Source organism: Bubalus bubalis, chromosome 11 (genome assembly GCF_019923935.1).
Source record: "Bubalus bubalis isolate 160015118507 breed Murrah chromosome 11, NDDB_SH_1, whole genome shotgun sequence".
Taxonomy (NCBI): domain Eukaryota; kingdom Metazoa; phylum Chordata; class Mammalia; order Artiodactyla; family Bovidae; genus Bubalus; species Bubalus bubalis.
Genome location: NC_059167.1, coordinates 45,610,436 through 45,635,059, shown reverse-complemented (window position 1 = coordinate 45,635,059; position 24,624 = coordinate 45,610,436). Strand labels below are relative to the sequence as shown.

The following is a 24,624-nucleotide window of genomic DNA, read 5'->3' as shown; positions in this document are numbered from 1 at the left end:
TTTTTTTGTGACTATCAGAATGTCCTCAAAGTTCATCCATGTAGTCTCATATTGGAGAATTTCTTTCGCTTTTAAGGCTGAATACCATTTTAGTGTGTCTATGTTTGTGTGTGTGTGAATATAATTTATACATACCAAATTTTCCATATGTATTCACCCATTGATGGACACTGGATTGCTTTCAAGTTTTAGCTAAGACTAATACTGCTATGAACATGAGGATACAAATATATTTTCCAAACCCTGCTTTCAGTTCTCTTGAGTATACACCCAGAAGTGGAATTCCTGAATCATATGATAAGTCTATTTTTAATTGTTTGAGGAACTGCCATACTGTTTTTCACACTGACTATTCCATTTCACATTCCCACCAACAGTGCACAAAGTTTCAATTTTTCCACATCCCCATGAACACCTGTTGTTTTCTCTTTCTTTGATAGCAGCCATCCTAATGGGTATGAGGTGGTATCTCATTGTAGTTTTGATTTGCATTTCCCTAATTATTTGTGATGTTGGGCATCTTTTCATGTGCTTATTGGCCATTTGCAAATCTTCTTTGGAGAAATGTCCATTCAGGTCTTTGCCCACTTTTGACTTGGTTTGTTTGGATGTTTGTTTTTTTTTCTTGCTGAGTTTTAGGGGGTTTCTGTATATTTGGGATATTAATCCCTTACCAGATATGTGATTTACAAATATTTTCTCCTACTCTGTAGGTTGCCTTTTTATTCTGTGTGTAGTGTGTTTGGATACATAACATTTTTAAAATTTTCATAAGATCAATTTGTCTGTTTTTCTTTTGTAACCTGTGCTTCTGGTGTCAAAGTCTTGCACATTCTGAATCTGGTGAGGGGGTAAATTAGTGTATACCACACTGTGCCGTTCTCTCTATGTGTGTGAGGTTTTTTTCCAGTTTCACCCTCCTGTGCTCACCGATACTGTTCTGCCCAACCTGGGTCATCACTATCTGGGAACAAGATCTGTTTTCTTACTGGATGATGAACACCATGAGAGAAGGGCCTGGGTGTCTCTTACCACTGCGTCCTCAGCATCAACCAGCATAATGTGACAAATTAGGTGAACCACGTTCACAATGTAAAGAAGTCCTCATATCAACTTAAAAGAAAATACAAAATGTTATGTTTATCAGGTTTCTACTTTGAACCAGACTTATGCTAACTACATTATATTACTAATAGTAACAACACCAAATAAAATTTAACCATGACAAGCCACAAAGTTACTTCCTTTCTCTAAATACTCCACCTGTTCAGTCATACTCCCTCCACACATGCTCCCTCTCCAGTGGTACTCCTTCCATCTCTCCTCCACTTCCAATTCTTCATCCATTACTCTTTCCTGTCCTCCTTAAGGCATAGAGGATTTAAAAGCACAATAAGTCAACTCAATCTAACAAACTTATACAGAATATTACCCAGCAATAGCAGAACACACATTCTTATGTGTACACAGATATGTTACAGGGTAGAATACAGGTGAGGCCACAACTCAAGTCTCTCTGGATTTAAAATTAAGATAGCATACAAAGTATCTTCTTTGACTACAAATGGGATGAAGTTAGGAATAAATAACAAAAGGAAAGCTGTTTATCTATTCATATGATAATGGGCATTGGGTTTTTCCAGTATGGAATTACCATGATTAAAATTGCCATGAACTTTTGTGTACAAAGCTTTGCATGGACATATGTTTTTGTCTTCCTTGGGTGTTTACCCAAGGGGAAGAAAAATGGCTTGTTGTGAGTGAAACTGAGCATCTTTCAAATGCCATTTTCTATCTTTTGTGATTGTCCATTCATTTTGCTAATTTTTTGCAATATTTTTAGTCTTATTTATTCTTAAAGTTCTTTGTCTATGGGGAACATTAGGCCTTTCTTTTATATATGCTACAAATATTCTTTCCCAGCTTGTAATTTGTAATTTAATTTTTCTTAAGGTGATTCAATGTAAAATTTTAAAATTTTTATGTAGTCAAGTGTATTTGTCTTTACTCTAATTGCATCTGGATTTTGAATCACAATTAGAAGTCTACCCTTTATGCATGTTACAGAGAAATTCACCCATGTTTTCTTCCAGTATTATTCTGGTTTCCCTTTTTATATTCAGATTCCAGATCCATTTAAAGTTTACTCTGTCTGTGTTGTGAAGAAAGTGGTATTGAAATATCAAATGCCCCCCCCCTTTTTTTTTGACCCCAGTGATTTGAAAAATCACCTTATCATACATTCTATGTCCACAGGTTGTTGCTGTTGTTGTTTAGTCACTCAGAATGTCTGATTCTTTTGTGGATGACTCCATAGACTGTAGCCCAGCAGGTTCTCTGTCCATAGGATTTCTTAGGCAAGAATATTGGAATGGATTGCCATTTCTTTTTCCAGGGGATCTTCCCCACACAGGGATCCAACCCTTGTCTCCTGCATTGACAGGCAGATTCTTTACCACTGAGCCACCAGGGAAACCCATTTCTGTACATACTTGGTATTATTCTGGATTTTTCCATTCTAGTCTATTCCTTGGTATTATTCTGGATTTTCCCATTCTATTCCTTTGGTTACCCTAATTCATGTACCAGCACCATGTTGTTTAAAGAATAGAGGCTTTTTTGTATTATCTGGCCAGACACGTCCCTTCTCTTTCCCCCACCACAGCAGAGCTCCCTGTTCGGATTTTCTGGTTATTGTCATGTTTATTTTTCTACATGGACTTTAATATCAACCAGTCTAGCTCTAGGGGGGAAAATGTTTATTAGTAATTTTATTGGGATCATGTTTAATTTATGAGTTAACAGAGGGAAAACATACTTTGATGATGATTAGATATTCTAACCATGAGCAAGAGATATCTTTCCTTTTGTTTTCTTAAGTTTTCATTTGTTAAATAGGATATGTTTTAGGTAAGTATATTTAAAAATTGAACCAGAGATTACTTCCATGAGACATATTAAAAAGCAAGAAGTCTATCTTGCTTTCTTTACAATAAAGGAAAGAAGCAATTTAAAAACAGTAGTAATACACTACTTGAGTAGCTTTAATTGTGTTCGGGAATTGTTAAGCATCTTGGTCTGCAGCATTCAGATTTCCTGGATGTCTATGTCTTGGGTCTGCTCTGGGTCAATATGAAGTGCAATCGCTCCTCAATATAAATAATAAGCCTAATCACTTTAAGTCTTTTTTGTTTATTTAAGGAGACTTTGGGGAATTCCCTGGTGATCCAGTGGTTAGGACTCTGTGCTTTCGCTGGCAGAGGCAGTGAAAAGTTTAGTCCCAGGTTGGGGAACTGAGATCCTGCAAGGCACGTGTCATGGCAGATAGATAAATAGATAAACAGACAGATGAATGAATCTTAGATAAATAGATAAAGAGAAAGATGAATGAATCTTGGATCCCTTTAAGAATCTGAAAGCCATGGATTCCATGTCTCCCAAAATACATAAGCTCAAAATTTTTTCGTGTAGGAGGAGAGGGCAGAGATTCCATGACGCTGATTCTTAGATGCTAATTTTGAACCCCTGCACTATGGATTATTGAAGGCAAAACGAGAATGCAGCAGAGGATATGACATGATTAGATAGCATCACTGTCTCGATAGACATGAATTTGAGCAAACTCCAGGAAATAGTGGAGGATAGAGGAGCCTGGCGGGCTACAGTCCATGGCTTCACAACAAGTTGGACAGGGCTTAGCAACTGAACAACACCACCACTATGGATTATATATTACAGGCTTACAAACCTAGTGCTGCAGAGGCAATATCTATCTAGGTTTGGACATTTTACTCACTGATATTAATTTGTATTACTCATATTTTCCAGTTTCTCTTGAGGGATCTATCATTTAACATAATTTGGATGTGAATAGATTTTAGTTTGGCAAAGCTTCACCAAGAAGATCGCAGTGTTGTCCCTGTGAAAGTAAAAGAAGGAGACTTCTTCCCCTACTGGTGGTTAATCTAATTCCATACTAAGAACCTACACTTTAGATTCTAAAGGATTTGTACATTGAGAATAAAGAGCTTGATGCTACACCCATACATATTCTGAGTGTTAAGGAAAATGGGGCTATGTCCAGGGAGCCCCCCATGACTAGTTTTAATTTCTTCCAGGTTTGGAAACCTCACTGTAGTGCTGACAGTTCTAGCATTCCAAGGCCAGAAGGCAAATAACAGAATTGGTGCTGTGGCCAGCATCCTTCAGATTCTCACAGATACTAAACCCAAATGCTACAGTAAGGTCAAAAGTAAGATACCCCTAGAATCCTGGGTCATGATGATCCTCTGAAGGCTAACCTGGGGACATTCCCTCTTGATATCACAGGATGCTACTGGGGAGATGAAGCTGGAGAGGGAGATATACAGGGTCAGATGGTAAAAGGTCTTGCTTACCATCTGCTGCTGCTGCTGCTGCTAAGTCTCTTCAGTTGTGTCCGACTCTGTGAGACCCCATACACGGCAGCCCACCAGGCTCCCCTGTACCTGGGATTCTCCAGGCAAGAACACTGGAGTGGGTTGCCATTTCCTTCTCCAATGCATGAAAGTGAAAAGTGAAAGTGAAGTCGCCCAGTCTTCAGTGTCCAACTCTTCGCAACCCCATGGACTGTAGCCTACCAGGCTCCTCCGTCCATGGGATTTTCCAGGCAAGAGTACTGGAGTGGGTTGCCATTTCCTTCTCCATCAGACAGTTTCAATTTTATTCTGAGACAAAGGGAACCACTTAAAGGGAATGACATGATCAGACCTGCTTAGCGGGTAATCACTCTGGGGGTTAGAAAGTGAAACTGGGGCTGGAGAGGACATCTGAGTCAAGAAGACTAGTCAGTCTTAGAGGAACATCAGGGGCAGTAAAAGACAGTGGCAGGCCAGAAGTAGGACTGGAAGGATTTGAAGGTCACATTGGAGGGCCCATCCAGGATGGCTGAGTGCACTTAACAAGAATGTGGGAGTGTTGTGGGCCTTGGAGATTGTACTCTGAGTTCCATTTTCCCTAGCCAAATGATCTCCCTCAAAGACATTTACCCATCTCATGCCTCACTGCAAAAGGAATAAAATATTCTTCAATCCTAAGTGCTATCTGTGTGAAGCCACAGACAAGAAAGAAGAGAGAGGAAAAAGGAAGCAGAAATGACAGAGGTGCTAGTATGGTAATTGCTACTGCTGCTAAGTCGGTTCAGTCGTGTTTGACTCTATGCAACCCCATAGACGGCAGCCCACTAGGCTCCCATGTCCCTGGGATTCTCCAGGCAAGAACACTGGAGTGGGTTGCCATTTCCTTCTCCAATGCATGAAAGTGAAAAGTCAAAGTGAAGTCATTCAGTCGTGTCTGACTCTTAGCGACCTCATGGACTGCAGCCCACCAGGCTCCTCCATCCATGGGATTTTCCGGGCAAGAGTACTGGAGTAGGGTGCCATTGCCTTCTCCACTAGTGTGGTAAGATGGTCATCATATTTCAGTATTTAAATGTGCCATATCAACACATTCTACACCTTAAGCTTATCCAATGTTATGTGTTAATTATATCTCAATAAAAAGGTAAACTAAACAAAACAGCATATGTTTTAATAGCTTGGAGGCCAACATTGTCACTGTGTTGAGTGATTTCTGAGCCATTGCTTAACCCACATTCTCACTGATCCAAGGCTGGGGCATGTTGTGCTAACAGTGCATTTGTGTGGTGTGCTTTTGCTTTCAAAATACTTCTATTTTCATTCTCCTCTTTACTTATCCAAGAATAACTTTCTTATTTTTTCCACTGGGTCAACTGGCAGTTTGTTTTGGACTAAATTAAAACCATTTTCCAAATGGTTTTGCCATGGTTTGAGTTTCCTGAAACACTACCACTTCTGCAGATTTGACCAACTTTATTTCACCTAGTGAGTAATAACGTACACACAATAAGTGCATGAAGTACACAATCTTAAGCATGTAGTTTCTTTTTAACATTTGTGCACATCTAAATAGCCACCATTGAGGGAAAACTATATAACATTTCCTATACCCTATGAGATTGTTTTGTGCACTTTTCATTCTTTTCCTTGAAGGGTTAATCACTATTCTGACTTCTAAACACATCTTTTAGTTTTGCCTTTTCTTAAACTGTATATGGTTTCCCAGGTGGCGCTAGTGGTAAAGAACCCACCTGCCAATGCAGGAGACATAAGAGACATGGGTTTGATCCCTGGGTTGGCAAGATCCCCTGGAGGAGGGCAAGGCAACCCATGCCAGTAGTTTCACTTGGAGAATCGCATAGACAGAGGAGCCTGGTGGGCTACAGTCCATAGGGTGTCCAAGAGTTGGATGTGATTGAGTATAAACACACAAACTGTATATAAATTGAATCACACGCTAGAACTTTTTTGTGTCTGGCATCTTTCATGCAATACTGCATCTGAGATTTCTCTACCTTGTGTTGGAGCCTTTTAAAAAAAATTTATTGGTAGTTATATAATATAAAATATTATATAATTCCATTATATAAATTATCATAATTTATTTATCTGTCTGTGTGATGAGTATTTGTGTTGTTTTATCTTTTAGATATTATGAATAAAGCTGCTATGAATATAGTGTACAGATTAGAGGGCATATGCATTCATTTCTCTGGAGGATTAAAAAATGGAATTGTTGTATCCTAAAGCCAATGTATATTTAATAGAAATGAACAAATGATTTCCCAAAGAGATTGCATTACTTTGCAGCTCCCACTGACAAAATATGAGATTTAATCTTTGAAAACACTTGATATTGTCAGTGTTCTAAATCTTAGCCTTTCTGGGAAGGGAATAGTGGTCTCTCATTGGGGTTTTGTTTGTTTGTTTGCTTTTTAATCGGAATATAGTTGATTGATCAGGCTTCCCTGATAGTTCAGTTGGTAAAGAATCTGACTGCAATGCAGGAGACTCTGATTCAATTCCTGGGTTGGGAATATCCACTGGAGAAGGGATAGGCTACCCACTTCAGTATTCTTGGGTTTCCCTTGTGGCTCAGCTGGTGAAGAATCCGCCTACAATGCTGGAGACCTGGGTTCCATCCCTGGGTTGGGAAGATCCGCTGGAGAAGGGAAAGGCTACCCACTCCAGTATTCTGGCCTGAGAATTCCATGGACTGTATAGTCCATGGGGTTGCAAAGAGTCGGACATGACTGAGTGACTTTCACTCACTCACTTATAGTTGATTAACAATGTTATGTTAGTTTCAGGTGTTATGTTAGTTTCAGGTATACAGCAAACTGATTCAATTATATGTATGCAAGTATCTATTCTTTTCCCATTTAGATTTGTGCTATACAGTAGCTCTGTGTTGGCTATTTTAAATTTAACAGTGCATACATGTCAATCACAAATTTCCAATCTATCCCTCCCCACCACACTTCTCCCCTGGTAATCTTATTGTGGTTTTAATTTGGATTTCCCTGATGAGTCATACAAATTCCTGTTAAGTTTTATTTTTGTTTATCACCCAGTTAGATATCCTCATTTTCCAAGTTCCTATTCAAGTCTTTTACCCAATATTTTTATTGAATTCATTGCCTTTTTTCTTATTGCTTTATAGAAATCTTTTTTCTTTAAAGGTGGTTCTGAATCCTTTGTCAGATGTGTGTATTGCAAATAACTTCTATTTTGTGACTTGCAAGCAAATTTATTTATAAGCAAATGGAATTATGATATAATTAGAGCTATAATTTTAATCTTTTTAATTTTTTATGGCCTTGAATCCCTTTGGAAGTCTGCCTGTGAATTCCTAAAAATAATAATTTAAAATGTATAAATTAAACTACATAACAATTAAAAGGAATCCAATAATCTTGAAATACAGAGCATTTCTTAATTATGATGTTTGCTCCATTATTGGTGCATAAAAAGATCTAGTGGTAGCTCTAATGATTATCATAATTTCAAAGTAGTCATGGCTATAAATGATATCTTGAAATGTTTCGACTTTAATGGGATATGAAAATATCTATAATTTCTGTTGACAATTGTAGGTGTACCATTACTATAGTTTGTTGCCTACCTTCATAAGTGAAAGAAATACTGCTGCTGCTGCTAAGTCGCTTCAGTCAAGTCCGACTCTGTGCAACCCCATAGACGGTAGCCCACCAGGCTCCGCCGTCCCTGGGATTCTCCAGGCAAGAACACTGGAGTGGACTGCCATTTCCTTCTCCAATGCATGAAAGTAAAAAGTGAAAGTGAAGTCGCTCAGTTGTGTCCAATTCTTAGCGACCCCACAGTTAAATGTTAGCAAAAATTAGAATGTTCTTTTCTCATCAAGGTCACAAACTCAGTGAATTCTGAGGCACACACTCAATGTGCCTCCCATAAGAAGATTTCCTGTAATCAGGATACCCATGCCGATAGAATAGACTAGAAGAAGGGATAAGCTGGAGGCAGGGAGGCCATTTCTATAGTCCAGACAAGTTTAAATGGAGGCCATGGTAGTGGGGGTCAAGGGCAGTGTCTAATATTGGGAAAGAGAATTTAGGTGTGTGTGTCTTGGAAGTTGGTGGGGAGATGGCTGAGGAAGCAGGAGAAAAGCCTGACTAGAGTTCACTGAGGTTCAGAGCTTGGTTAAGAGGGGAGTTGGCAGTTCAAGCCACACTAGGTCTTAGCTGGACTGCAGTAATAGCCTACTAACTGGCTGGTAGTGTTTGTCCTTTCCCCTTACAGTCTCATTTCAAAAGAACAAAGTAGACTTTTAAAACAGAAATAAGATTACAAAATGTCTCAGTTCAAAGCCCTGCAATGACCAGTGTCCTTACAATAGTCCTTAGGGCCTCACATGGTCTCAGTGTCCATCCTCTCTCTGACTTTATCTCATGCTGTCTCTCCCCTCTCTCTCTCCTCCCTCACCCTCCCCTATTCACTGTTTCAGACACAATTGCTCTTCTCAAACAAACAAGGCAATGTTTCTGCCCTGGGCATTTGGACTCTTTTTCAGTAAGGGACAGTCTTCCTTTAAGCAGCCACATGCTAACTCCCTTAACTCCTTCAGATCTTTGCTCAAAACTCAAGTCCTTTCTTCCTTAACCTCCTTCAAATCACACCAGTGAGGTTTACCGTGATAACTGGATTTGAAATAACATCTCTGTAACTAAGAAGGACCCTCTGGGGCCTTTCTGGGACAGATCCCTCCCCCATATCTCTGCTTTAGCTCCTCTCTGAAGTTCCTAAATGATAGTATCTGACACATATTTCCCGAGTTTTTTCAGATGCTAAAAGCACTACCCCATGGAAGAAATTAATTACTTGTGATCATGAGAATGTATCCCCCAGACCTATTGGACTACATTGTACCTACTCAGGACTGATAATGTTGACCTCTGTGACAACTCCTTGTTATCTCACCATCAACCAATCAGAATTGTGCATGAGTTGATTACACTCCCTGGGACCAGCCTCTCTTACCTTGCATGTAAAAATGCTTTGCTGAAATCCTTTGGAGAGTTTGAGGGTTTTGAACATGAGCCACCAGTTCTCTTTGTCTGGCACCAGTACAATAAATGATGCACACTCCTTCAGCATATGTCAGTAGATAGGCTTTCCTGCATGTGGGCTAGTGGACCCAAGTTTGGTTCCGTAATATTTCCTCAAATCCCACTTACTCTGATTTATTTTTTTTCCTGCCTTTCACATATGATATCCCTTCTTCAATTTCTTGTCTGTATTCTCTCACTAGAATGTAAGCTCCATGAGGACTGGAATCTTTGTTTTGGTACTGTGGTCTAAAATATCAAGAACAGTGGTTGGTACACAGCAGGTGTTCAATAGATACTGTAAGAACGAATACAATATTCACTGTGGGGATGGTGATGCAGCTCCGAAAAAGGAAAGGCAGGAAAGAAGAAGACGCTTTCAGGGAACAAGGAGAATATTATTGATTTAATACATTAAAGAAGGATCCATGGGTTCCCCTGGTGGATACCTATTTGAGGGAAAGGATTACTGGTACAGAATTTTAGATTTGAAAGTTGATTAGCATGTGGGAGATAACTGAAGCTTGGGCTTGTTCAAAGAGTACCTGTTGCCTAATGACAGAAGGAAACTGAGAACTTGGGAGGAAAAGCAACTTTTAAAAAGTAGTTAGGGCCTTCACTGGTGGCACAGTTAGGAATCCGCCTGCTAATGCAGGGGACCTGGGCTCTATCCCTGGTCCAGGAAGATTCCACATGCTGTGGAACAACAAAGCCCATGTGCTCCAGAGCCCAGGAGCCACAACTATTGAGCTTGCTTGCCTAGAGCCTGTGCTCCCCAGCAACAGAAGCCACCATAACGAGAAGTCCTAGCACCACAATAAAGAGAGGCCCTCACTCGCCACAACTAGAGAAAGCCCATGCAAATGCAACAAAGACCTAGTTCAGGCAAAGAAAACAAGAACAGAGAATCTCTTCTTACCCCCACTGTATCCAAATTTCTACATAAATAAAATTTGTAAAAAAATAAGAAAACTCATCAAAAAAGATGTGGCAGCAAAACAAAAACACTAGAAAGAGCTATCAGAAAACATAAAGTAACGATTAAATTTAAGTGGAAAAGTACAGTAATCTAGGGAAATAGGCAGGACCAAATATATTTCAAAATTAGATTTTAAACATGTAATGAAGTTTTCCAATTTTGTAAAACAGCAGGGTTTGTGTCAAAATGTTTTGTTTTCTTTTTGTTTGTATTTTCTGTTTTATAGCTAACACAAAAGTGCCAGACCATGTTTCTGTGAATTTTTGACACTCAGAGGAGAAATGGTAATTATCTGCTTTAATTCTAAGTGATCTTGTATTAAAAATGCACTCAGTTGGAAGTTTAAGTGTAAAATGCAAAGAGATTGATGTGAAAAGTTGCAAAATTCTAGCTTGTATTTTTGAAGAAAATGTATCAAAATGCAAAGGAGTCACATTTTATATAGCATTTAATTTAGAGAACTCACAGGGTCTTTGAACAAAAGAAAGTAGAGCTAGGTACTAGAGAGAGAGAAAAGAAGAGAAATGATCTAGGTACGAGACAGAGAGAGACGAGAAATGATTTAAATAGTGTCGGCACTTCTACCTGCCATCCCCCTGCTAATAGCTTTTTCTGTGTAAGCATGAGAAGCAAGGTTTGAAGAGGCCATTGGTTGGTATTAGTTTTCACGTGCTCTTAGTGTAAGCATTTCACTGTATTAAGTGCAATTTCAGTGTTTCATATAAACTTTTGCAATCAACTTGTCAAATTCCATTTAAAAACCTTGTAGAGATTTTGATTGAGGCTATATTTAATTTTTGATTGAGAATTCTTTGTGTGTATGTATATATTTGTTTTTTCATTTTCATGCATGCATGTATTTTCATTTTTATTTTACAGGTAATTTGTAACAATTATAGAAAAATCAGAAAATACATACTGTAAACATAAAGAAGATAAGAATCACCTATATTGATTGAGAAATCTTATCTTTAAACACTGATTCTTCCTATCAGGAATATGGTCTGCTTTTTCAGTTATTTAAATTTTTTATTTCATTTTGTTTCATTGTTATTGTTTTCCCATGTAAGTCTTTAACATTTTTACTAGGTTTATTTCTAAGTGATGCAATGGTTTTGTTGCTATAATGAATGGATCCCTTTCCTCTAACATTATCTAATAAGTTAGTGTTAGAAGCTATTAATGTTTCAAATGTTGATCACATATTGGTACTAAATTTCCTTGTTTGTTCTACTAGTTTAACCATAACCTCTGAAATAGTTTTGTTTCAACCTTTCCATTTACTTGTATCTGTGTCTTTCTTCCCTGATTTAGTGTGTTGACGAACGCCTCAAATACAATGATAAATAGTTATGGTGGAAGTAGGTATTCTTATCTCATTCTTTCAAGGGGATGCTTGCTTTGAATGTCTATTAGGATGATGCTTGCTCTAAGGTTGTGATAAATTCTCTATAAGGAAGTTTTCCCCTCTCATTAGCTCTCTAAAGCATTTTAATAGAAATATTATTCAATTGTATCAAGTTCCTTTTTCAGCATCAGATGATCATTTGGTTTCTATGTCTTTAATCAGTATGGTGATTTGTATTAATAGAGTTCATAATGTTGAAATAATTCTGTATTTCTAGAATAAACTCTCTTGGTCTTGATGTGATAGTCCTTTAATATACTGCCATGTTCTGTGCTAATACTATATTTGGGATATTTGTTTCTATGTACATAAGTGGCATTAGTTTCTTGTGGGTTTTGGGGAGAAAGCAGTACTTTCCATTTTGGTTATCAGGATTATGTTGGTCTCAGAATGAAATAGGAAGCTTTTTATTCCTTTCTTTGCCCTGGACTATTTACACAACAAAAGAATTACCTGTTCTTCAATCGTTTGGTAGAATTCTCTCAAACTCTTCTGGGTCTGTTATCTTTTTTTTTTAAGAAGTAGATCTTTGACTAACTTTTCTATTTCTTAGATGAAGGCGATGGCACCCCACTCCAGTACTCTTGCCTGGAAAATCCCATGGACGGAAGAGCCTGGTGGGCTGCCGTCTATGGGGTTGCACAGAGTCGGACACGACTGAAGCGACTTAGCAGCAGCAGCAGCAGCAGGCTAGTCAGTTTCTCTACCTACTCTTGATTCCATATTATAAGCTTATATTTTCTCTAAGATTATCTACTTCACATTAATTTTTTAATTAATTATATAAAATTATATAAATAAAGTTTGTGCTAATTAAATTATCTTCTACAGATGTGGTTATATCATCTCTAATTTCCAACATTGTCTGTGTTCTCTGCTTAGAGAGCTACAGACCCTTAGATTGCAACCTATTGAATTGAAGACAACAAGAGATAATTTCCATAGTGTTACTATAGCAACCAGACTAAGTCTTATAGCAATTAGAAGTTCAAGGGCTTAGGGATTTGAGTATCTTGAAAGGGAAACATAAAAAAAGTTTGAATGGTAAAATATAACTAAGAGCATTTCAATCCCTTGATGCTTCAAGTGAAATAGAGTCCAAGAAACTCTGAAGAGCTTAACGGTGATCCCCTCAACCCTCTACTCTCACTGGACCATCTTATCTGCACTGAGAAAGACATTCACTCTTAATTTTAGTCAGTCTAAGAAATACAGCATTAAAATTTTTTGCTTGACTATTGAGTTACCAGCAGGATGCATCAATGTCAATTCTTTGACATTTCAATTTCACCAAGTATCTGATTCCATCTTCTCCATTTTTCTTCAATCTAGTTTAATGAATCACCTATATCTTTATTTTCAGCCTTGTTATCTTGGGCAATCCATGCCATTAATTTTCAGTTTATCTTTTACTTAGGACGAAGAAAAATGTTCAGCCTTCCTACTTCAAGACTCACTTTCATTTACAGGTGACACATTACCACTGTTGCAAGATGCTGGCATATAAATGTCATCACTTTATTCCCTTTGTTTGACTTCTATGAGCCTCGTCTTACTACTATATTTCTGGCTCTACGCAGGGGCCAGGTTCTAATTAATAGCTTGTAGTTTTGTTAATCCTGATTTCTGTGGTTTGCTCTATTTCTAATACAGTAAATCTTAGAAAACTCTGAACTAAAAGTTACCCAGATACAAATGTAGGGTATCCTTAAACTATTAACTTAAGTATTAATCCTATACCTTTATCAATATATTTGGAAAACCATAAATATTTAAAACAGAAGAAAAAAATGTAGACCACAAGCTTCTGAGACATACTGTCCATATACTATATGGACAAACCTCTGTCCATGGAATTCTCCAGACAAGAGTACTGGAGTGAATTGCCATTCCCTTCTCCAGGGGATCTTCCCAACCCAGGGATAGAACCTGAGTCTCCTGCATTGCAGGCAGATTCTTTACCATATGAGCCACCAGAGTACATATTAAGACCCAAACAGTCTACCTATTCCAGTCTAGACCATAGCATCATACAGGCAGGGGTCACGTCAATCTGTTTACTACCAAATTCCTAATGCTAGTACATGTCTGGCACATAGTAGTTAATCAGTACACACAGTTGACTGAATAATCAATTGATGTGTATAGGGACCCTAATTCAATAACGTATCTTAACATTGTCACACATGATTAAAAATGACAATGTAAAATTATGTTAGATGCTTTCAAGTTTCAGGTATCAGAGATCTTCAGATCTTACATTTGTTATAGGGGTTTATTGGAAGGATTCATGGAGCGATAAAATGAAGACCAAAAAAAAAAAAATCTCAACAGGTATACAGCTGATTGACCATCATTTTGGACTGGTGGTACCTCTAGCAATCATGCTTTTTCAGAATTGGGTATCTGTTGCCCCCTTTCCCATTGTTCATCATTCAGGAGGCCTCTGTGTTTGCTCAGTTTCTACTAACTCTGCATGTCTGAGTGCATCGCTACCCTCCTACCACCACCATCATAATGAATATGATTAGCCGATCACTATTTGAACTGTGGTGTTTGAGAAGACTCTTGAGAGTCCCTTGGACTGCAAGGAGATCCAACCAGTCCATTCTGAAGGAGATCAGCCCTGGGATTTCTTGGGAAGGAATGATGCTAAAGCTGAAACTCCAGTACTTTGGCCACCTCATGCGAAGAGTTGACTCTTTGGAAAAGACTCTGATGCTGGGAGGGATTGGGGGTAGGAGGAGAAGGGGACGACAGAGGATGAGATGGCTGGATGGCATCACTGACTCGATGGACGTGAGTCTGGGTGAACTCTGGGAGTTGGTGATGGACAGGGAGGCCTGGCATGCTGCGATTCATGGGGTCGCAAAGAGTCGGACACAACTGAGCGACTGAACTGAACTGAACTGAACTGAACCAATATAATGGGTCGGTTCTCCAGCACTGAGCCACTTTGCTGGTCACTTGCCAACCTGTATAGGGTTGCCTTCAGGTGAGGTAATGATCAGTTCAGTCATCTGTGGTGAAGGAGTAGAGTCACATGGTAAAAGAAGGGCCACTAGTGAGGCAGGTACCCTGAGGCACCTTGCATGACCTAGTACCACCTTTCTATTTAAAGCAATCACCAGGGCCTGTTCTGTATCAACATCTAACAGTCCAAACAGCTGTACTGGTTTTATTTTATATTCATGTTGCCACATTTTTACTGTGCGGATTTCATTTACTAGTCAAGCCATTAATACCCAGTCATGTATCCTACAATCATGATGGTGTATTCTGATGAATAGAAATGAACCATGATTTATTGAGAGAAAAATGTCATGTATATAGCACACTAAAGAGAAATTCAGTATATGGGAACTTATGAATAAGAGCTAGGGAGGGGTTTTTTTTTGGGGGGGGGGAGATTTTCATACATGACACTCCTATAAATCAGAAAACATTTCTGAAGTACCTTGTTCTCAGAAAAACAATTTCCGTGAAATCTCTGCATGCTGACTTTTGCTGGTATACTTCATGAAATTATGGATAATGGTCTTTCTGGGATACAGCACAAATGATATTGAATTCCCAAAACATGTGCCCATAGTAAATCTATCAGCTATTCTCAGAATTATGCCACGTTGACCTGGTATAAAGTAGTGATCTGAGTCAAAGCACTGGCACTATGAATTTCCCAACTATGGGCTATTTTCTGAATAAACAGTGAGTTCAGTTAGGCCCAGGCTACCACTGCCCATTTGTAAAAAGAGTTTCAAAATTGTTGCTTCTCGTCAGGATGACGTGATTGCTAAATCAAAAGAATATTTCTCAGTCCTTACCTTGTTTAACTTCACAACAGCCAACATTTCTGAACATCTTCTTCTATCTCATGGTAGCTTCATCTACTTCTACAGAGTAGCTGCCATTTGTACAGTGATGGTTTCTGAGTACTATACATCCAGATGAGACCCCATCCCCAAGTGTCAGGGCAGAAATTTCCTCTGCCTTTAAACTGTCGGTCTAGACAATAAAAGGTCTTTCAGACACTATATCTTGACTAAATACATTATACTCCTGTTTCCCACCCTTACCCTAGCCCTCAGACGCCAATCTGATTTTTCCATGTGTTTCCTATCTATAAGTATATGGTGGTCTACCAACTATTCTGAATCGGGGTAGGATTGAATGGCAGAGGTGGGATTGTTGCCCTCTTTCTTTGCCTACAACCAATCACCACTCAAATTCTACCAGTTCTATCAAATAGAATAGACCTAATAGACCTAATCATCTCTCCAGTCTGGTCTCATCTACTCCATTCCCATTGCCATTGCCTTAGTTCAGGTTTGCATGTTCTTGGGGTAGGAGCACTATAATAGCTTTTTTTGTCACCACCTTGATCTCCATCTTCCACTTTGTTGCTGAAACCATCTTTCTGAAACAATCTTATTACTGATTTATTAAAATCCTTTACAGTTTTCTGTAATCCACAAGATAAAACCCAAATTCATTGCTATGGCTGTATTGGTTTGCTAATGCCTCAATAACCTTGTGTCACAAACCACTCCAAACCTTAATGGCTTAAAACAACAATTCATATTCATGGATATAGGGGTTGGCTGTGGTAGTTCTGCTCATCAAAACTGGGATGATCTGTGGATCACATGAGGTGGCTAAAGTTCCTTCCACTTGACTCTTATCTTCCAGGGACCAGCAGGTTAGCCTTGGTATCTGTTTTTCGTGGTAAAGACAGAAGCACAAGAATGCAAACAGCTAAGGCTGCTTAAGGTCTAACTAAAAACCATCATGTTACCCTCATTCTAATTGTCAAAGTCATGTGACTGAATCAGGATCTGAGAAATATATTTTGACCTATTACTGGGAGAGACTGCAAGTTACAAGGGAAAAGCATGAATACAGAGAGGGATGAAGAACTGAAGCCAATGGGGAAAAAAGATGGGGGCTGTCTAATGTACCTATCACTTGCATTTAACTTCCTTGAATCTGACCTTCTAATATGACATCTTGAACAAAATATTTTCTGTCATGCTTCAGTGACATGCTTGAATGACGTGCTTGAATGACATGCTAGGAACAGCTTCTCCCATCTCCACTCCACCCCATGTTGTTTTTCTGATGACCCCTTCATTCTCCAAATCATAGCTAATATGTTGTTTCTCGTTCCTGAGTAACCCCTTCTCCTAGAGAGAAGCAATTTCCTTCTCTGTGCCACCTGTTTTCTTTATGCATGAATTTTTTTCCTGCTATCAAATAAATTGCAATTACTTATTTACATTGCCACCTCCTTTTTTAGATTAATAAATCTTCTTGAGGTTAAGTATTTGCTTTTCTGTCTCTGTGTCTCTAGGGCCCAACAAAGTATTTGGCATGCAAAATTCAATGAATGCCGAATTGAATTAAAATTACATTAGACAGAAATGATATTTTGGAAATAAGACCAATTACATTGAGTTTCAAGTACAGAATTTTGCCTGTGCAATTTGGAATAAGAAGGCAGCTAATGTTCTGTTCTCTCTGAAGCATGGCAGTATGAAATTATTGCAATATACACAGCAGGCAAAGAAAGGAATCACTTCTAGAATTCTTTTTATGCTGCACTGAGATTTTGGGTTCTGATAGAAGTAGCAAAAATCTGATTTTAAAAAATACTTTACAGATTGTTCTACCATGCTCTGTTACATGTGAACAATTTAGTTTCAATTATGAGTTTTCCCATTTGTGAAAAGGAGTTGGAGATTTTCTGCATTGTTTTTGTATAGTCTTACAAACCTTTTTTTCTTTCTTAAAGCCTAATAGCATAATAACCTAAGATTGCTTCTTTAAAACTTTTGAAGAATTAGACTCTGCTCAAGATTTTTTTTTCTGAAATATCTGATCACATACATTTTGAAACAAGAGGTCACTGCTGTTGTTTATATCTCTGTTCAAGTCAAATGGTATGGATTTATTTTTTTAACAATGAAAAGCACTATTATAGAATTCTCATTAAGATACGATGAACTGGTTTATTCTGATGAAAAGATTTAAAGGAACAGTAAGTTGATTTATAATAGACTTATACTAGCTCATGGAGAGAGTTTAATTGTGCATTGGAGTCCACCCATCACTGCTTCTGAAAATAGCTCACACTATTTGGGGGCAAGGTAGTTTTGTGTGATCCTTTAACAGGCATAAAGGGGAAAGTAATTTCTATGAAAACTCTACTGAATTCAATGTGTGTGTTTGGAAGGGTCATTCACTACTGTGTCTACTGTATCTAAGGTGTGCTCTCACCATTTTGTGGTACGTTCAAGTTTCATTAGGATGCATATAACTTTTTAATTTTTGGCTGCACCCTGCCAACTTGCAGGATCTTATTTCCCTGACCAGGGATTGAGCTCGTGCCCTCAGCAGTGAAAGTGCTGAGTCCTAACCACTGAATCTCCAGGGAATCCCCACAGGATGCATAGAACTTTTGATAGGATAGAGTAAGCAGTAAGCTCCCTGAGCCCTAAATTTGACCTGCCAGAAGGCATCACTTGGTTGGGGAGCATAGCTGATTTTTAAATGTTTTTTGTATTATTGCTACTAAGCCACTAAGTCCTAGAGCAGTGTTGTCTAATAGAAGTACTATGTGAGCTACAGATGTAACTTTATATTTTTCAGTAGCCATATTTAAAAAAAAATGTTTTTAAAGAAACCAAATCTATCTAAAGTAGGGTCATTTCAACACAGAATCAACATTTTTAGAGTATTAATATGTTTTGCATTCTTTTTATCATACTAAATCCTTGAAATCCAGTGTATATTTTAGGCTTACAGCACATTTCAATTTGAATGCTATATTTTCATTAGAAATAATTGATCTAATGCCTTGGTCACACTCTCCCTGTCCTACTCTGGCTCTTTCTTTTTCACACCACTACCCTGCGTGGTCCTCACTGGTCTAGCAAACTTCTGCCCCCATGCCCAAGTTCAGACTGACTTCTTACAGCATCCCTCATCTCCTTCATCTGTTTTCTCACAACGTCTGTATTTTTATTACAATAATCATCACATCACATTGTACTACAGCTTTTTAAAAATCTGTTGCATCCCAGTTGGAAGTGATCTCATTAAGAGCAGATTGTCATATTTATCTTTGTACCCTTGGTTCCTAGCAGGTGCTGAGCCTGAAAAAAAAGTCAATTGATTCATTTATGTGAAATGTGCAAGACAGGCAAATCCATTTAGACAGGAAGCTGACTTGTGGGTACCAGGGACTTGGAGGAGGGAAGACAAAGTGTGAGTGCTAAACAGTGGGTGAAGTGAAGTCACTCAGTCGTGTCCGACTCTTTGCAACCCCATGGACTGTAGCCTACTGGGCTCCTCCATCCATGGGATTTTCCAGGCAAGAATACTGGAGTGGGTTGCCATTTCCTTCTCCAGATGATCTTCCCAACCCAGGTCTCAAACCCGGGTCTCCTGCAGTGTAGGCAGATGCTTTACCGTCTGAGCCACAAGAAACAGTGGGTACCAGGGGTTTTTTTAGGGTGTTAGAAATGTTCTGGAACTAGACAATGATGATAGTTACACAATGCTGTGAATGAATGTTCTAAACGCCACTCACTAAACTGTGCACTTTAAAATAGTGAATTTTATGTTATGTGAATTTTGCTAGAATAAAAAAAATATATTGGTTGGGAAAAAATAGAAATAATAGATCAATGTTTACATTTTCTACAATTTGCAGTTGGAAAAAGTAGATTCACATACCGAAGTTGTTCCAAACAGACTTTTCTAATAATGGAATGAATAACTAGTCATTCAATTTAAATTAATTGGGAAATACAGTTTCTCAGTTTCACTAGTCACGTTACAAGTGCTCAACAGCCACATGTGACCAGTGGCCACTGTGTTGGCCAGAGCAATTCTAGAGAAAAATGATGGTCTCAGATCTTCAGTAATTACCTGAGGATTTGTGCCCAGCTGCTGTCCATCAACACAAGAAATAAAAAGGAATCAGAGGTCACAGTTCATCTCTACTCATAAAAAGATAAAAAGTATATAGCATGTGGTTTTATATCATAAATAAAACATGAGTTCAGAGAAAAGACAAATGGGTGTGTGTGAGTGTGAGCATTAGAAAGCATTGTGAGGTAAGACTTTGGGCCCTGGATGTCCACAAGGGTTTAGACAGGAATTGTTATTGTTGTTTAGTCACTAGAAGTTGTGTCCAACTCTTTCACAACCTCATGGACTGTAGCCCTCCAAGCTCCTTTGTCCATGGGATTGCCCATGCAAGAATATTGGAGTGGGTTGCCATTTCCTTCTCCAGGCAATAATTGAACCCACATCTCCTGTATTGCAGGTGGCTTCTTTACTGCTGAGCCACCTGTGATGCCCAGAAAGAATTTAGGAAGGGACATTATGTGGGGAAAATGGCAAAAGTTTGGTGGTGAAGATACAGGGTTTACATGGAAAACCAAACTATACGGGACCAGTACTAGGTGGTGCTTAAGAACTGAAGCCCCATAATCACGCTCCTTCACTGTGAATCCTGGCTCTGAGATTTCCTAATTAATTAAACATGATCATGTTATTTAACTTCCCTTTTCCTGTTTATTTGATCATAAAATAGGGCTACAGTTAGAACTGGACATGGAACAACAGACTGGTTCCAAATAGGAAAAGGAGTACGTCAAGGCTGTATATTGTCACCCTGCTTATTTAACTTATATGTAGAGCACATCATGAGAAACGCTGGGCTGGAGGAAGCACAAACTGGAATCAAGATTGCTGGGAGAAATATCAATAACCTCAGACATGCAGATGACACCACCCTTATGGCAGAAAATGAAGAACTAAAGAGCCTCTTGATGAAAGTGAAAGGTGTTGGAGAAGACTCTGAAGTCCCTTGGACTGCAAGGAGATCCAAGCAGTCCATCCTAAAGGAGATCAGTCCTGAGTGTTCATTGGAAGGACTGATGTTGAGGCTGAAACTCCAATACTTTGGCCACCTGATGTGAAGAACTGACTCATTTGCAAAGACCTTGATGCTGGGAAAGATTGAGGGCAGGAGGAGAAGGGGACGACAGAGGATGAGATGGGTGGATGGTATCACTGACTTGATGGACATGGGTTTGGGTGGACTCCGGGAGTTGGTGATGGACAGGGAGGCCTGGCGTGCTGCGGTTCATGGGGTCGCAAAGAGTCGGACACGACTGAGCGACTGAACTGACTGATACTGAATAATACTTCATAGGGACTTTGTGAGGACTAATGAACTAACACCTATAAAGCATTCAGTGTAGTGCCTACTGCTTAAGTGCTCAAGATACATTAGCTGCTGTTATTAACTAAGTGTGACTATTTGCTCTTTGGAATTTACATAAAACAAGCCAGAGCCATTCTCTTTAGAACTTACCTCTTACAGCACTGAGCTTATGTTTACATAAACCAATTTATATTCCAAATATGAAACCATTCTCAATGTTACTGAGTCTCAGTTTCCCCATTTGAAAATTTTGGAATAATTTAACCTACTTTGTAAAGTTGTAATGGAAATTAAATGAGCCCATTTAGGAAGCAAGCTTCTTCTACCTATTAACTACAGCCTTGGGAAACATACTCACCTCAGAGCCCCAGTTTTCTAATCTAAATGATAATATCACCCTCTCAGGATCAAATGTATAATATATGTGAAGTGCTGAGCACAATTACTGTCACAAAAATGTGCAATTATTTTTAACTTTTGAAAAGATCTTAAGTCTTGATGGCTCAGAAACCTCTAGCAGCTCAGCAAACCTTCAGATTAAAGGTTTCCATGACTTCAAGTTTAGAGGCTTTCATATCTCTAAGAAGTACAGTCACTTCTGCAGGCAGGAACCAGAAAGAGTCATTTTTCACTTCCTTATACCTGTGGTTAAAAGAAGGTGGACAAACAGGAGTCTCAAAAAAGGACAAATCAGCCAACTCATTTAAAAGAATGTGGAGAACTGTTCACATGAACCGATACCTTAGCAATGACTCTGTGATCCTTCTCCCTTAGGAAGAAATGAACTGTAATAAATATGAGTGAACAATTGGAAACAATTTAGAAACAGAAAAAATAGCTTGCCTTTCCTCTTGTTGCTTCAAGAACTAAAAGTACACAGTTTGATTTTTTTTACTTACGTTAGAAGATGTATCTATACATTTTAATTAATTATACTAGTCTAATTAATTATACTAGTCTTTATTTCTACAATATGGTGAAACAGATCTACCAATCACCGTGTTTAAAACAGTCTATTTTCATGTGATGATTCTCAATCACTTATTCATGATCATAAAGTTGTTCTTTTGTGACACTAAAGAGATTTTCTTCACATTTTCAACTTATTTACTCTAATTTTTACATACTTAAAGATCCCCATGATTCCGTGACCATTCAGAACCTGAAAGCCTTAGAAAGCTTGCAGTATCAGCAGTGCAACTTACAGGCCAAGAAAAAATTATGGCAAGATTCTTTGTTGGGGGCTTCCCTGGTGGCTTAGCGGTAAAGAATCCACCTGTCAATGCAAGAGATGTGGGTTCAATCTCAGGGTTAGGAAGATCCCCTGGAGAAGGAAATGGCAACCCACTCCAGTATTCTTGCCTGGGGAAATCCCAGGGACAGAGGAGCCTGGCAGGCTACAGTCCATTGGGTCACAAAAGGGTCGGACATGACTTAGCAACTAAACAATAAACTCTTCGCTGGAGTTCTATATTAGTTTCTTGGGCCACAGTAAATAAATACAACAAGATTGAATGACTTAACACAGCAGAGATTTATTCTCTCAGAGTTCTGAAGATGAAAAGGACAAAAGCAAGATACCTTCAGGCACATGCTCCCTCTGAAGTCTCGGAGAAGAATCCTTCCTTGCCTCTTTCTGGATTCTGGTGGCTCGTGGCAATCTTCTGCATTCTTTGGCTTGCAGCTACATCATTCCAATCTCTGTTGCCTGGTCACAGGGCCATCTTCCTTGAGTATCCTGTCTTCAAATAACTCTCACTTTATAAAGACACTTATAATTGGATTTAGGGCACACCTCACTCCAGCATGACTTCATCTTAACTTGATTACATCTGCAAAGACCCTAATTCCAATTAAGGTCACATTCACAGGTATCAGGGATAGGACATCAGCATATTATTTTGGAAGACACAACTCAACCCACAAGATCCTACTATTATAAGGCAACACCAAAAGTACAATGAAAACATATCCTTCATGTATAAAGTTTGTGCCACCCACTGATTTCCCAGCTCTCTAGCTTTATCCCTAGGGAGTAAAATGCCAACTGGTATTACAAGTACAGTTTGTGGGCATGTACAAGAAAACTTTATCAGTGAATACAAAAGTTAACATGTATTGAGGTCCTGCTCTGGGCCAGGTCCTTTACTTGGTGTTAGAGATACAAGAAGAAAAAGGTACCAGTCCCTGCATTTGTGGAGCTCATTCTGTTAGCCTGGATTGGTTCCATGACCTTGGTAACAGTAACAGCTTTGCACTAATAAAGTGAGTAAACCAGTTATCCTCATCACTTTAGTCAGTAAAAGACCTCCATTAAATATATAGTTTTGTTATACTGTGCCCATTTCAACAAAACCTATCAAAGTTGAAGGGATTACCTCCTTGCTGAAGATAAGCTAGCTTTTTTGAAGTTAATTACTCAAGTCTTTGCGACCCCATGGACTGTAGCCATCCAGGCTCCTCCATTCATGGGATTTTCCAGGCAAGAATACTGGAGTGGGTTGCCATTTCTTTGTCCAAGGGATCTTCCCGACCCAGGGATCGAACCCGGGTCTTTACTGTCTGAGCCACCTCAGAGTCTTCCTGGAATGCAGGAGACCTGGGTTCAGTCCCTGGGTGGGGAAGATCCCTTGGAGAAAGAAATGGCAATCCACTCCAGTATTCTTGCCTGGAAAATCCTATGGATGGAGGAGCCTAGCCGCCTACAGTCCATGGGGTCGCAAAGAGTTGGACACGACTGAGTGACTTCACTTTTTTTTTTTTTTTTTTTGCAACACTAAGGGGGAAAAAATGGAGAGTAAATCAGATAGAAAAGGGGGAAGGTTCCTGCCAGCTGTTTTGACTTGCTTCACCCACCTTCACCCCTCACCAAGCAGGAAACAGAGATGTTTGTTTTGCTTGGGTGCTCCAAGGTGCAAACACACTTTATCACCAACACTTAAGAGTTGCCACGGTAGGTAGGTCATTATTCCAACCATTCTGCAAATGTTTTAAACAATTATAGAATTATTTTGGAATTATAAAGAGATTATTTACTGCCTGAGTCCAAATACCTCACTTTTATAGGTTAAGGGAGGCTGTAGAATGTGACCTGACCTAGACCATGCAACTGCAGTAGTCAATACTGTTAAGCTCCATGAGAGTAATGACCCTGTTTTTGGTGACTTTAGTGCTCTCAGAGACTAGCATATGCCTAGCAGATAGTGAGTGTTCTATAAAGGAGAGTTGAATGAATGAAAAAATAATTTGAAAAATAAATTAATGAGTCAAAAATATATTTCTTTAAAAATACTTTTTCCAGTGCCATAATTAACTCCAAATTTTCAACAAATTTAAGATTCTCAATCAAAAGTTTCAAGGTAAAAAGATTCAAGTCTAACAAATGCTCAGACATCATCATTTATCCATGTGCTGTGAAACTTAATCATTTAAAAGATAATTATTTTGTTTTCCAGATTATCCAATACTCTCAGCCTCCACTCCTTTTTTTCCTAGCCTTTATACCTCTTGCAAATTTG

The 24,624-nt window shown here is 38.7% G+C and overlaps 1 long non-coding RNA gene across 1 annotated transcript; it reads right to left on the bottom strand.

The window, feature by feature from the left end:
- Window positions 1-725: 725 nt before the first annotated feature.
- LOC123328053 lies at window positions 726-23,589 on the bottom strand. The gene is made up of 2 exons (XR_006542786.2): window positions 22,688-23,589; window positions 726-1,364 (listed from the first exon to the last, which is right to left on the bottom strand). It is a non-coding gene; the product is annotated as an uncharacterized LOC123328053 (long non-coding RNA).
- Window positions 23,590-24,624: the final 1,035 nt, after the last annotated feature.